The following is a 13088-nucleotide window of genomic DNA, read 5'->3' as shown; positions in this document are numbered from 1 at the left end:
AACTAGTATGGTCTTATGAATCCCCATCAGTGTGTACCCATCTTTTCTCTCTTGTTTTTACAACTATTGTTACTTCTGGGGGCAGAGACCATCTTTTTTGGTCTGTATTTGTACAGCAATGAGGTCCTGATCCATGACTGGGGCTCCTACATGCTACTGCAATACAAATAGTAAATAAATAAATAAATTGTGCTATGGATGAGAATTCAGTCTCTCATACATTATTTGTAAACAGTGTCAATCTAACATCATAAAGCCTGAAATTTCAGCATGAAGTTATTTTTGGCTTCAGTTAAAAAAACAAACAAACAAACAAAAACGTGCTGCTTCCGATTTATTGGAACAAATGAATCTTTAACAACTTATCCAGCCTCATGTAGTTCCTGGAACAAATTCATCAATAATTGTAAAATGTCTCAACCTTCATTTTGACTGGAGTATAAAAATAGGTTTCTGAGTTTTCCTGGCTCTATATAGAAAGTCTAAGGAACTACCCACAGCAGTATAAGTTAAATAACAAAAAGGTGATAATTTCCTCCCTGCTGAAGTATTTTGTTTGTGTGTGTCTGTCTGTGTGACTGTTCATTCCCAAGTCCTCTTACTACAAACCAGGGTAATACACATTAAGTTAACCTCAAAAATCTGTCTAGTAGACATAATACTGTATTCTACAAAAATCTACCACTCTCGCTCCTGAACTGTCCTCCATTTAGTTCATCACTAACTCTGGCCATTTGTATCAGATATCAACTAGTCACTACATAAAAATGTTTTCCCTGATTTTCTTGTTTACTAGTCTCCTCATGAACTTGAAGGGACTCCCCTGTGTCTGTGGCAATGCTGTCTAGCACAATAAGTATGAGAATGGCACTGCAGAGTTCCAGTTCTTACTCTGACATTTATTTATTGTGTGGTTTTGAGCATTATCATTTAATCTCTCTGGGCTAAAAGCCTGCTCTCCCCGTCTCTCCACACTGGGCCATGGAGCTGAACAGGCACATTGGAAGGAACCCATCTACACCATCCAAAAGGTTTATGGCTATTAAAACTGCTGTTAAAGCACAACCGCTCTAGGAACTCCCTATCAGGTGCTGTGACTGCATTGTTACCCCTTTATAGGTTTCCACAATGAGGAAACCCATCCACCATGATATATATCACCAGCATCAACAAATCAATTCAAATAGGCTCCTGAGCAACCTGCAAGTGGTACGAAACTCTGGGTTATTGCCAGTCTGAACTGTACTGAAGCCAAAGATCTAGAAGTGATATGCCCAGTATCCTGTTGCCAATCCACAGAACTATCCAGTCCCTTTTGAAAGCCATTTTGCTAACTCCTTTCCAGTTCCTTCTTTTCAGGCTACTGTCCCTGTCATTAATTTAGTTCCAATAACGGCATTTCTCTACTAAAATGTTTGGTCTGTCCTCATAATTTAAAATGTACTTTACTTTGTGTCAGAGTTGAGTTGAGAACTTTGTGCAATAGACAACTTAACTTGCCTGCCAATGTTTCAGAACTGTTCAAGAACTATTCAACAAGTTCTGTTCTTCAAGAAGCTTATAGAGTTCAAAATATGGAATCATGCTCTCATTTCCTCTTACTCCCCAGATCTTTTCCTTTTGTTGGGCCCCAAGATTCCTCCCTGTTTCCAGTCTTTGTATCTTTTCAAAGCCAGGCACCTCAGTTTATTCTTCAGGAATGTCAGACTGCTTTGAAAGAGCTTTTTCAGGGGAAGCATAATGAAACATGCAAGAATTTTTAGAGTTCACATTGGTGCAAAATACATTTAACAAAACAATTTAAATCCCTGATTCAGGAAAACATCCCTATTCAGGAAAGCATTCAAGCACATGCTGAATTGGGGCCTTAGGTAGTATTTAATAATAAATCATTATAATAATAATTAATACCTAGCTCTTATGTAGCACTTTTCATCAGTAGATCTCAAAGCATTTTGTAGTCTTTATTGCATTTATACTCATAACACCCCTGTGTGGTACTTTAAGTCAATTAATCTCTATACAAGATACAGTCCTAAGTGATCAGTGATTCCTAAATATCAATCATTCCTAGCTGTCACTGGTATGCAGCATCCATCTCATTGAAGAGCTCTTCCTTTTGCACATGTTAAGTTTCACTTGATTGTATCCACCAATACCAGCAAATTGTCCATTTCTAAGTGAGCCGTTGTTTCAATGTCATATGCAGTTTTGGGAAAGAGACTGTTAAATCCCAAAGGCATATCCCTATAGTTGTGAAAATTCATATTTTTGTCCTGTGACCAATAAACAAGCAATTGTACTGTACATACTGCAGTTTGACTCATGCCCAGCAGGGTAGGTGATGGAGGCAATGTACCAAGGCGATAATTGAAACCTTCCAGCGTCATTCCCCAGAATTGCCTTTAGTTGTTAGCTTTCCATCTACCTAACAAACAAAAAAACTTGAGTGCATGATTAAAGTACTGCTCCTATAAATAACATGGTGCTTTTCTTATTCTTCCACCACTAACAACAAATTCAGCTGCAAAGATTTTGGTTCAAATTTACTTTGTTTTGTTTGAAAACTATTTTTAACACATTTTATTAAATACTGAAATGAAATCTACAGTACAGGCCGAATTCTGGCTTTTGCACAGTGAGCAGCATGAGGGTGGAGCAGCATGGCAGTGGATGAATGGAAGAGCCCTCAGGGCGACATTCTGTTTGCACTGGGCAGATTGCAAGCACAATGCCACAGAGGGGTGCTGGAGACAGATGTCCAGCTGTAGCAATTACTGTTGCCTTGAAGTTATGCTTAAACTATGCTGTAAACCAGATGCCAGCAGAGGAGTAAGGGCCACATACCATGGGCCACCTTGCCTTGAGGCTGTGGCACACCACTAGGTGTGACACTCCTGCACCTTTCAGAAAGCACCATGGCTACATTCTGCCTGGGTTCATGCAAGTAACAAGGGTGAGAGAAAAGGTTCCCTGCATGCTCTTTATCCCCTCTGTCCCTAAAGCACCTAAGTAGGACTAGCCAGAATTTAGCACAAAATCAGTATATAGTGTCTGTAAGATAAAACTTCACAAATAATGTCATCTGTACAGCAATCCAAACTTGAAACACATTTAAATCAGAGAGTTATTCCTTTAAAAATATTGGGCCACAGTTCTCAAGGGAGAGGATTGATTAGAATTCTCTGTATTACATTGAATTCTTCACCTACAGAATTGTTAGAAATCATAGATATGATTACAAGGTGCAGAATGGTGTAGCACTCTGTCACAACCACCTACATTTCACTCGCAAAATGTGTGCATGCATCTGTTCTGCAATCAGTCCCTGCAGAGGAGGATTTGCATGCCCCAAATCAAGTATTTACATGCCCAAATCTCAGTTTGCTTATGCAGTATACTTTTGGGCATATATAGTGAGTGGTAGGTGCAAATGTGGTGGGCACAGTTTAGGTATGTACGCAAATAAAATTGGGGGTGGGAGGGAAGATGACATATGTTGCAGTTTCATGAGCAATAGAAACAGTGGGGAAAAGCACTCAGAAGGTGTCTAGAATGTCTAGTATAAGGAGACAAAAAGACACACATTTTCATTGTTCAGCATCTTCCTTATTTAGAACTGTAAAAGCAAGCTGCCGTATCCTGGGGAAACTTTTCTGCCGCTAAACATTTTCTATCAAACATGATTTTATCTTGTTCTACTGTCTTGGTTCAGAAAAAAGATATGGGAATGATTAAAAGAATAAAAAATATGCCTTATAGTGATAGGTTCCAGGAGCTACTCTATTTAGCTTAACAAAGAATGGTTACAGGGTGACTTGATTACAATCTATAAGTATCTCTAAGGGGAATAAATATTTAATAATGGGTTCGTCAGTCTAGTAGAGAAATGTATAATAGGATACAATGGTTGGAACCTGAAGCTAGATAAGTTCAGTCTGGAAATAAGGTATAAATTTTAATGGTGAGAGTAATTAGCCATTGAAACAATTTTAGTAGCTTCATAGATTCCAAGGCCAGAAGGGACCTTTGTGATCATCTAGTCTAACCACCTGTAGGAAACAGGGCATAGAACTTCCCCAAAATAATTCCTGGAGTGTATATTTTAATAAAACCTCCAATCAGGCTTTTAAAGTGGAGGAATGACCTTTTAAAACTTTTATTTTTCAATATGCTATATTATGTTCAGCTTCTGCAGGTTTTGTGGATTTTTTGCCTGTGTAAAGATCTAAAGGTGCCTAAGGGATCGAGGGAGGAAATTATAAGATATCTTTTAAATCTTTAGGGATTTTTATTCTGACTTTTTATATTCAAATCTATAGGGTACAATCATACAAGGGAGTAAATACTCTTGGAAGTTCAGTGCAATACTTCCAGGTATTGCAAACCACCTTGCAGGATTAAGCCCCAAATTCCTTAGAATGAGAGTGTCAAAAGCACTCAGCATTGTCTTAATTCTGCTCTCACTGAAGTCTCTTCCATTGAAGTCAAAGCCAAAGGAATTAATTTCAATGGAAGCAGAGATAAAGCAGCATGGAGGGCTTTTGAAAATTCCACCTTTTAGGCTTTGATCAAAAGCCCACAGATGTCTGTCTTTCAATTGACTTCAGTGGTTAATCTGGCCCTTTGAGCATGATAACATGGAGACAGATCTTCTAGTCACTTTGACTTCAGTGAGAATTGCACAATTAAGGTGAGGTAAGGATACTCGCTACCTCACAGGATCAAACTTTGGTAAATGAAATTCAGTTTGCTGTTCTCTCAGACACTCCCAGTAACTGCAGTTGTCTTTAATTATTGCTGCTTCTCCATAATGTTGACCATCTTTGTAACAACCTGCCAGCATAATAAATAGATATGTGAAAAAGGGAATAATTTGTGGAAGTGAATTAGCTCAAACTTCTTGCTATTAGTGAATTAATTGCTTGTATGTCATATGCATAAATTATTTTGATCAAAAATGACAACATCTATTTCCAGTTTGTGCCAAATAACAAAGACTATATGCTGAATTTTAATTTTCTCTATTAAAAACATTATTATTTGTAATGAATAAGATTGAGAATGGATTTCATACGTCATGCCAAAAAAAAGACCATCATATGGGCTAATTGTGAATCATTGTCCTTCAAACAAAATTGTTCATATTTTCTGATAGATGATTAATAAAATGGAATATCATTCAGATTTTTCTTTTTAAAGAGTTCTAACAGCTATTCAGAATCAGTTGTAATTTATTACTTACAGGGGAAATTTTCCATGGACAATTATTTAATTCTCACAGCACTAAATATACTGAAGTTATGATGTGATTAGAATCATAGAATATTAGGGTTGGAAGAGACCTCAGGAGGTCAACTTGTCCAATCCCCTGCTCAAAGCAGGACCAACACCAACTAAATCATCCCAGACAAAGCTTTGTCAAGCTGGGCCTTAAAAACCTCTAAGGATGGAGATTCCACCACCTCCCTAGATCATAGAATCATAGAATATCAGGATTGGAAGGGACCTCAGGAGGTCATCTAGTCCAACCCCCTGCTCAAAGCAGGACCAATCCCCAATTTTTGCCCCAAACCCCTAAATGGCCCCCTCAAGGATTGAACTCACAACCCTGGGTTTAGCAGGCCAATGCTCAAACCACTGAGCTATCCCTCTCCCCATTCCCAGGTGGGAATACCCAGGTGGATAACCCATTCCAGTGCTTCACTACTCTCCTAGTGAAACAGTTTTTCCTAATATCCAACCTAGACCTCCCCCCCAGCAACTTGAGACCATTGCTTCTTGTTCTGTCATCTGCCACCACTGAGAACAGCCAAGCTCCATCCTCCTTGGAACCCCCCTTCAGGTAGCTGAAGGCTGCTGTCAAATCTCCCCTCACTCTTCTCTTCTGCAGACTAAATAACCCCAGTTCCCTCATCCTCTCCTTGTAAATTATCTGCCCCAGCCCCCTAATCATTTTCATTGCCCTGCGCTAGACTCTCTCCAATTTGTCCACATCCCTTTTGTAGTGGGGGGACCAAAACTGGATGCAATACTCCAGATGTGGCCTCACCAGTGCCGAATAGAGGGGAATAATCACTTCCCTCGATCTACTGGCAATACTTCTACTAATATAGCCCAATATGTCGTTGGCTTTCCTGGCAACAAGGGCACACTGCTGACTCATATCCAGCTTCTCATCCACTGTAATCCCCAGGTCCTTTTCTGCAGAACTGTTGCTTAGCCAGTCGGTCCCCAGCCTGTAGCAGTGCATGGGATTCTTCCTTCCTAAGTGCAGGACTTTGCAGTTGTCCTTGTTGAACCTCATCAGATTTCTTTTGGCCCAATCCTCCAATTTGTCTAGGTCACGCTGGACCCTATCCCTACCCTCCAGAGTATCTACCTCTCCCCCCAGCTTAGTGTCATCTGTGAACTTGCTGAGGGTGCAATTAATCTCATCATCCAGATCATTAATAAAGATGTTGAACAAAACCGGCCCCAGGACCGACCCCTGGGGCACTCTGCTTGATACCGGCTATTGTCATAAATATCAAGGGAAGGGTAACCACCTTTCTGTATACAGTGCTATAAAATCCCTCCTGGCCAGAGGCAAAATCCTTTCACCTGTAAAGGGTTAAGAAGCTAAGGTAACCTCGCTAGCACCTGACCCAAAATTACCAATGAGGGGACAAGATACTTTCAGATCTGGAGTGGGGGAGAAAGGCTTTTGTCTGTCTGTGTGATACCTTTGCTGGGAACAGATCAAGGATGCAAGCCCTCCAACTCCTGTAAAGTTATTAAGTAATCTAGCTAGAAAATGCATTAGGTTTTCTTTGTTTTGGCTTGTAAATTCGCTGTGCTGGAGGAAATGTGTATTCCTGTTTTTGTGTCTTTTTGTAACTTAAGGTTTTGCCCAGAAGGATTCTCTATGTTTTGAATCTGACTGCCTGTAAGATTATCTTCCATTCTGATCTTACAGAGTTGTTCTCTTATCTTTTTTTGTTCTTCTAATAAAGTTCTGATTTTTAAGAATCTGACTGGGTTTTTTGGGTCTTAGAAACCCAAGCTGGTTTGTGCTCAACTTGTTTATTCTCAAGCCTCCCCAGGAAAGGGGGTGTAAGGGTGTGGGGGGATAGCTGGGGGAAGAGGAACTCCAAGTGGTCCTTTTCCCTTGTTCTTTGTTAAAGCACTTGGTGGTGGCAGCATACCCCAGTCCAAGGGCAAACATTTTGTGCCTTGGGGAAGTTTTTAACCTAAGCTGATAGAAATAACCTTAGGGGGTCTTTCATGCAGGTCCCCACATCTGTACCCCAGAGTTCAGAGTGGGAAAGGAACCTTGACAGCTACCAACTAGACATTGAGCAGTTGAGCACTACCCATTAAGCCCAACAATCTAGCCAGTTTTCTATCCACCTTATAATCCATTCATCCAATCCATACTTGTTTAACTTTCTGGCAAAAATACTGTGGGAGACTGTATCAAAAACCTTGTTAAAGTCAAGATATATCACATCCACCACTTTCCTCATATCCACAGAGCCAGTTATCTCATTATAGAAGGCAATCAGGATGGTCAGGCATGACTTGCCCTAGGTGAATCCATGTTGACTGTTCCTGATCACTTTCTTCTCCTCCAATGTAGGTTTCATGAGCTTTCCAAGACTCAGTACAAAAGAGATACCAAACATTGTGCTTTCAACACACAAGCTTCTCCCCAAATATTTTCTACTTTACCCCAGTTCATTAGGACTGAAAATTGTCCTGACCAATTCTCTGAGGCCTTCCTCAGAGTACACAGTGTCCTACATAAAATGAGTCCGCAACAATACATTGCCTTCAAAATGTCAGGAAAGTGGTTAATAGAGAGCCTGACCCAGGCCCATTACAGTTTATGGAAAGACTTGCAGGCACATAATACTATTAATTCTGCTCACAACATACCACAGAGCTTTTAACTTTTGCTAATGCTTTTCCCATTGACTTAGGACAACTTTCAGCCTGAAGATGCCAACCACTTAAGAATAAGGAGGAATCTTCTTAAAGGTCTCCAGGAGTCAATACAGTGCTCAAAGCCGATAACCCTCAAGTTCTATTCCCCCCTCAACTAGCTTTAACAATATCCTGTATTTATACTTGCTTACAGCACTGTACTAACATTATTTCATGGGCTTTTAAACACCATTATGATTATTACCCCTCATTTTAAAGACAGGAAGTGAGGCTTAAATTGATCACTTTAGTGTAACAGCCAGGATTAGAAGAATCCAGATATCCTGACACCTAATCAGCAATACACCCAAGAAACTTATTTAATCACTCCATGGCTTAGTTTTCTTGAAGACAAACTATTCTTGCTTGCAGCTGAGAACTCCAGATATTCCTTTCAGAGAACTCCAGATATTCCTTTCACAAGCCAGACCCCTGGGGTCAGTGCTGGGGCCAGTTTTGTTCAACATCTTTATTAATGATTGGGGGGAGGGATAGCTCAGTGGTTTGAGCATTGGCCTGCTAAACCCAGGGTTGTGAGTTCAATCCTTGAGGGGGCCATTTAGGGATCTGGGGCAAACATTGGGGACTGGTCCTGCTTTGAGCAGGGGGTTGGACTAGATGACCTCCTGAGGTCCCTTCCAACTCTGAGATTCTATGATGCACTTTGTTGAGTCCCTATTATTATCATTTATTAATCCTTGACAATAGGTCTGGCTCTATAAAGAACACAGAGTCCTGAGGAATTTGTGAGCTCCTGAGAGTTCAGTATTATGCTATGCATATCTTGGCGATGTTGCAAGAGAACAGCCAATTTAAAAACAACCATTGAAACTATGAGGTTGGTCTTAGGTTTTGGAAGGAAGCATGCCACAGTGTTGCTGCACTGGATCTATACACTGGAGGTCCCCATGACACCGAGAGGATCCTCAATCAGCTAGTTAAACTAGCTTTATGGCCTCAAGACCTGGGAGTAGATCCTCAGCTAGTTTGAATCAGTGTAACTTGATGGAGTATCCAATTCACACCAGATGAAGATCTCTCCCTTTAGCTCTAGAAAAAATTTGGATATGAGTAGACTAGGCTAAAGGACCAATCCAAAAGGACTTTTATTTTATTAAGTCCAAGGAAAAGAAGTAATAGTGAGCTAGATTCTGCTTTTATTACATCTGTGAAACACCAGCTTTTCCAGTGCTTATGTAGATTCTACAACTTTTAAAAGATAACATTCGAAAATTCAATCAGTAGCTTTTCTTCTGGTTATGTTTCCACTATGCTGTAATAATACCATTTGAACACATTCTTAGTACCTACCTGGTAGTTCCAAGGGAGTAGTCCTTGGACGTTTTGATGTGGGTGAGTAAGAAGGCTGTCTATGATAGTCCAGAAATCAGGGCAACAATCTATAGGACCAGGAGGATCTGAGGTACGGAACTCATCAAAATAACAAACAGCTTTTTGGAAAAGTAATGTAACTTGTGGTCATCATGTCTTCCAGGATAACAGCTTCATATTCTACTGTAACTCCTGTTGGGTCTACTGCACCCTGAATTATTATGGTCTTTAGTAGAATAAACTTCTAATGGCAAATTACTTCAAAATACAAATTGTTTCTCCATCCAAACTTCTGTTGCAATGCAATACAAGATCAAGATCTGGCTTTTGTGCTACATTATTGAATCTATATGTTGGGTTTTATATGTGAGTGATTTCAAATCCTTTAAATTTCTGATGGGTTAGTATAAGTGCAAGAATCTCCTGTTGTTATTCAGAAGGAAGGCTGAACAGAAATTTACAAACTAGCGTTTTCTTTGACTTGCAGCATCTTTATGCATTAACCATTAGTCAGAATTGCTATAAACTGCATTGTTTACCCAAGATTAAAAAAAAGTCTGTTGGAAACAGAGCTTATCTATTTATCCTGAGAGGATAAATATCCATCTGTTTAAATTGTTGGCTGTTTAATGCATTCTTTAGCAACTGAGAAGGACTGTAGTACAGATAAGTACTCTTAAGGGGGAAATAGATGATCCAACCATTTTTTATTCTACACTTTTTAATTCCAAAATTAAAATATCTTGAGCTCAAATGATGCAAGTGAAGTTACCATTCGTTCTGCCTGTTAATATCTCTGCAACACTCATTGCCAGCTATTCCATATCTAACCAATATGTTCTCTTCATGATTGGAAATTGCATCAAATTTAGGTTTCACGCTGCTCTGTCTCTCTCATTATGTAATCCAGGCCTCTGGACCATTGATTTTCACTAGAATATTAAGCTCCTTCTTCAGTCTTGTTCCAAACAGCCAAAACACTACCACTATGTGAGAGCTAAAGAATGATGTTTGTTCAAAAGAACAGATGAACTGTACCTACATTGTATATAAAATTAAAATGGAACATATTAAATGGATTAAAAGCTGACTAACTGATATGTCTCAAAAACATTGAATGGGTGTGTTTCCAGTAGGTACCCACAGGGATCAGTTCTTGGCCCTATGCTAATTAACATTTTTATTAATGATCTTGAAGAAAACATAAAAACATCACGATAAAATATGCAGCTGACACAATAATTGGGGGACAGTTAACTAATGAAGAGGAATCAGTTGCTGATACTGAGCAATCTAGATCGGTTGGTCAGCTCGGATCAAGTAAACAATGTGCAGTTTAATACAGCTAAATGTAAATGTATACATCTAGTAACAAAGAACGTAAGCCAGACTTACACAACAGGGGATTCTATTCTGGGAAGCAGTGATTCTGAAAAAGATTTGGGGATTATGGTGGATAATCACTGAACATGAGCTCCTAGTGTGACACTGGCTAAAAGAGCTAATGTGGTTCTGGGATGCATAAATAGGGGAATCTCGAGTAGGAGTAGAGAGGTTATTTTACCTGTGCATTTTGCACTGGTGTGACCACTGCTGGAATACTGTGTCCAGTTCTGGTGTCCACAACTCAAGAGGGATGTTGACTAATTGGAGAGAAAATATTCAGAGAAGAGCCATGAAAATGATTAAGGATTAGAAAACATGCTTTAGAGCAATAGACTCAAGGAGCTATATCTATTTAGTTTAGCAAACAGATGGTTAAGGGGTGACTCGATTACAGTCTAGTGGGGAACAAATATGCAATAATGGGCTCTTCACTTTCGCAGAGAGAGTTAAAACATAATCCAATGGCTGGAAGTTAAAGCTAGACTAATTCAGACTGGAAACAAGGTGTAAATTCTCAATGGTGAGAGTAATTAACTATTGGAACAAATTACAAAGGGTCATGGTGGATTCTCCATCACTGGCAGTGTTTAAATCAAGATTGGGTGTTTTTTTCTAAAAGATCTTCTCTAGGAATTATTTTGGGGGAATTCTATGGCCTGTGTTGTACAGGAGATTAGACTAGACTATTGATCCCTTCTGACCTTAGAATCTATGAATACCCATGGCTGCCTGGCCAGGATTGCTTTTGCTGGACCCTCTCTACATGTCCACTAGTGCAAAAAAGCACATGGAGAGAGGGAAACTAATAAAGAAAATGTATCTGTTGCATTCTTTTCTTCATTCTAAATCCCTGAGGGGAGTAAATGGGCCAGAATCAGCAGTGTGCAAGCACACAGCATTGTGTTCCTGTATTCCACAGTATAAATCTTAGGCCTAGTTTACACTACAAACTTAGGTTGAAATAAGCTGCATTAAATCAATCTAATAATGTGTCTACACTACCAAGTCCCTTCCGCCGACCTAAGTGGCCTGTAAAGCTGGCTTCTGTACTCCACCTCTGCGAGAGGTGTAGTGTTTGATTTGCCATCCGTGGGTTGACATGGGGATAGTGTTAGACACTGTGTTGTGTAATTCAAATGAATTGACCTCAAGGAATTGTCCCACAGTGCCCTGCTGTGACCGTCTGGCGAGCACTTTCAACTTCACTGCACACAGCCAGGTACACAAGAAACTGCCACTCCTCTGTTAAAGCCCCGGGAGATTTTGAATTTTAATTTCCTGTTTGATCAGAGTGGAGAGCTCACCAACACAGCTGATCATGGACACTCAAGGCCGCAAACGCGCTCCTGCATGGAGAACACAGGAAGTGGTGGATCTTATTGCTGAGTGAGGAGAAGAGTCTGTGCAGGCAGAGCTCCGATCCAGCAGAAGAAATGCTGACATCTATGCCAAGATCTTGCGGGGCATGGGGAAGAAGGGCTACACCGGGGACATGCAGCAGTGCCATGTGAAAATAAAGGAGCTTCAGTAAGCGTACCAGAAGACAAGGGAGGTGAACAGTCGTTCTGGTTCTGCCCCACAGACGTGCCACTTTTCTGAGGAGCTGCATGCAATTCTCGGCAGCGACCCCACCACTACCCCAAAACACTCCATGGATACCTCCCAGGAGCTGCAGGTGACCTCGAGCAACAACGAGGAGGATGTTGTTGATGAGGAAGAGGAGGAGGAGGAGGAGAATGTGAGGCAGGCAAGTGGAGGATCCATTTTCCCTGAAAACCAAGAACTGTTTTTAACCCTGGAGCCCATCCTTTCACAGGACCAGGTGGCAGCCAAGCATGATGCTGGAGAAGTTGCCTCTCGTGAGTACACATTTCCAATCAAACTGTAGGGGTTTTATGCTATTATTTTTTACGTTTAATATGAACATGGGGATAGTGTGTGTAGTATAGTGGATATCAGTGGCCACTCCAGATACGTAGAAGGTGCTCTCTGAAAAAGGTTGTGTATGTGTACGGAGATTGCCCGGGAACCCTCCATGGAGATCTCTAGGAAGTTTTCATGGAGTTACTCTGCAATCCTTTGTAGAAGGTTTCTGGGAAGAGCTGTTGTATTTCATCCACCATGGTAGGACACTTTCCCACCCCGGTATTAACTCTGCTGGCATCATTGCAGCACATTGCAGCATAAGGACCAGGTCTGTACCCAGATGCAGCATCTACTCCCTTGCCGCCTCTGTTACCCATAGGAGAGTGATATTGCATAGGGTCACCTGGGGGAAACAGGGGAAATTTTAAATGCTAACCCTTAAAATCACAAACAATTCAACAAATAATCCATGCCCTGTTTGGTAAAATCTGGGTCATACAACCACGCTTTCCCAAACGTGCCGTGGTTGTGGTTGG

The sequence above is a fragment of the Chelonia mydas genome, chromosome 3 (genome assembly GCF_015237465.2).
Source record: "Chelonia mydas isolate rCheMyd1 chromosome 3, rCheMyd1.pri.v2, whole genome shotgun sequence".
NCBI lineage: Eukaryota > Metazoa > Chordata > Testudines > Cheloniidae > Chelonia > Chelonia mydas.
The sequence above is the reverse complement of the archived record's forward strand: the minus strand, read 5'-3'. Positions refer to the sequence as shown.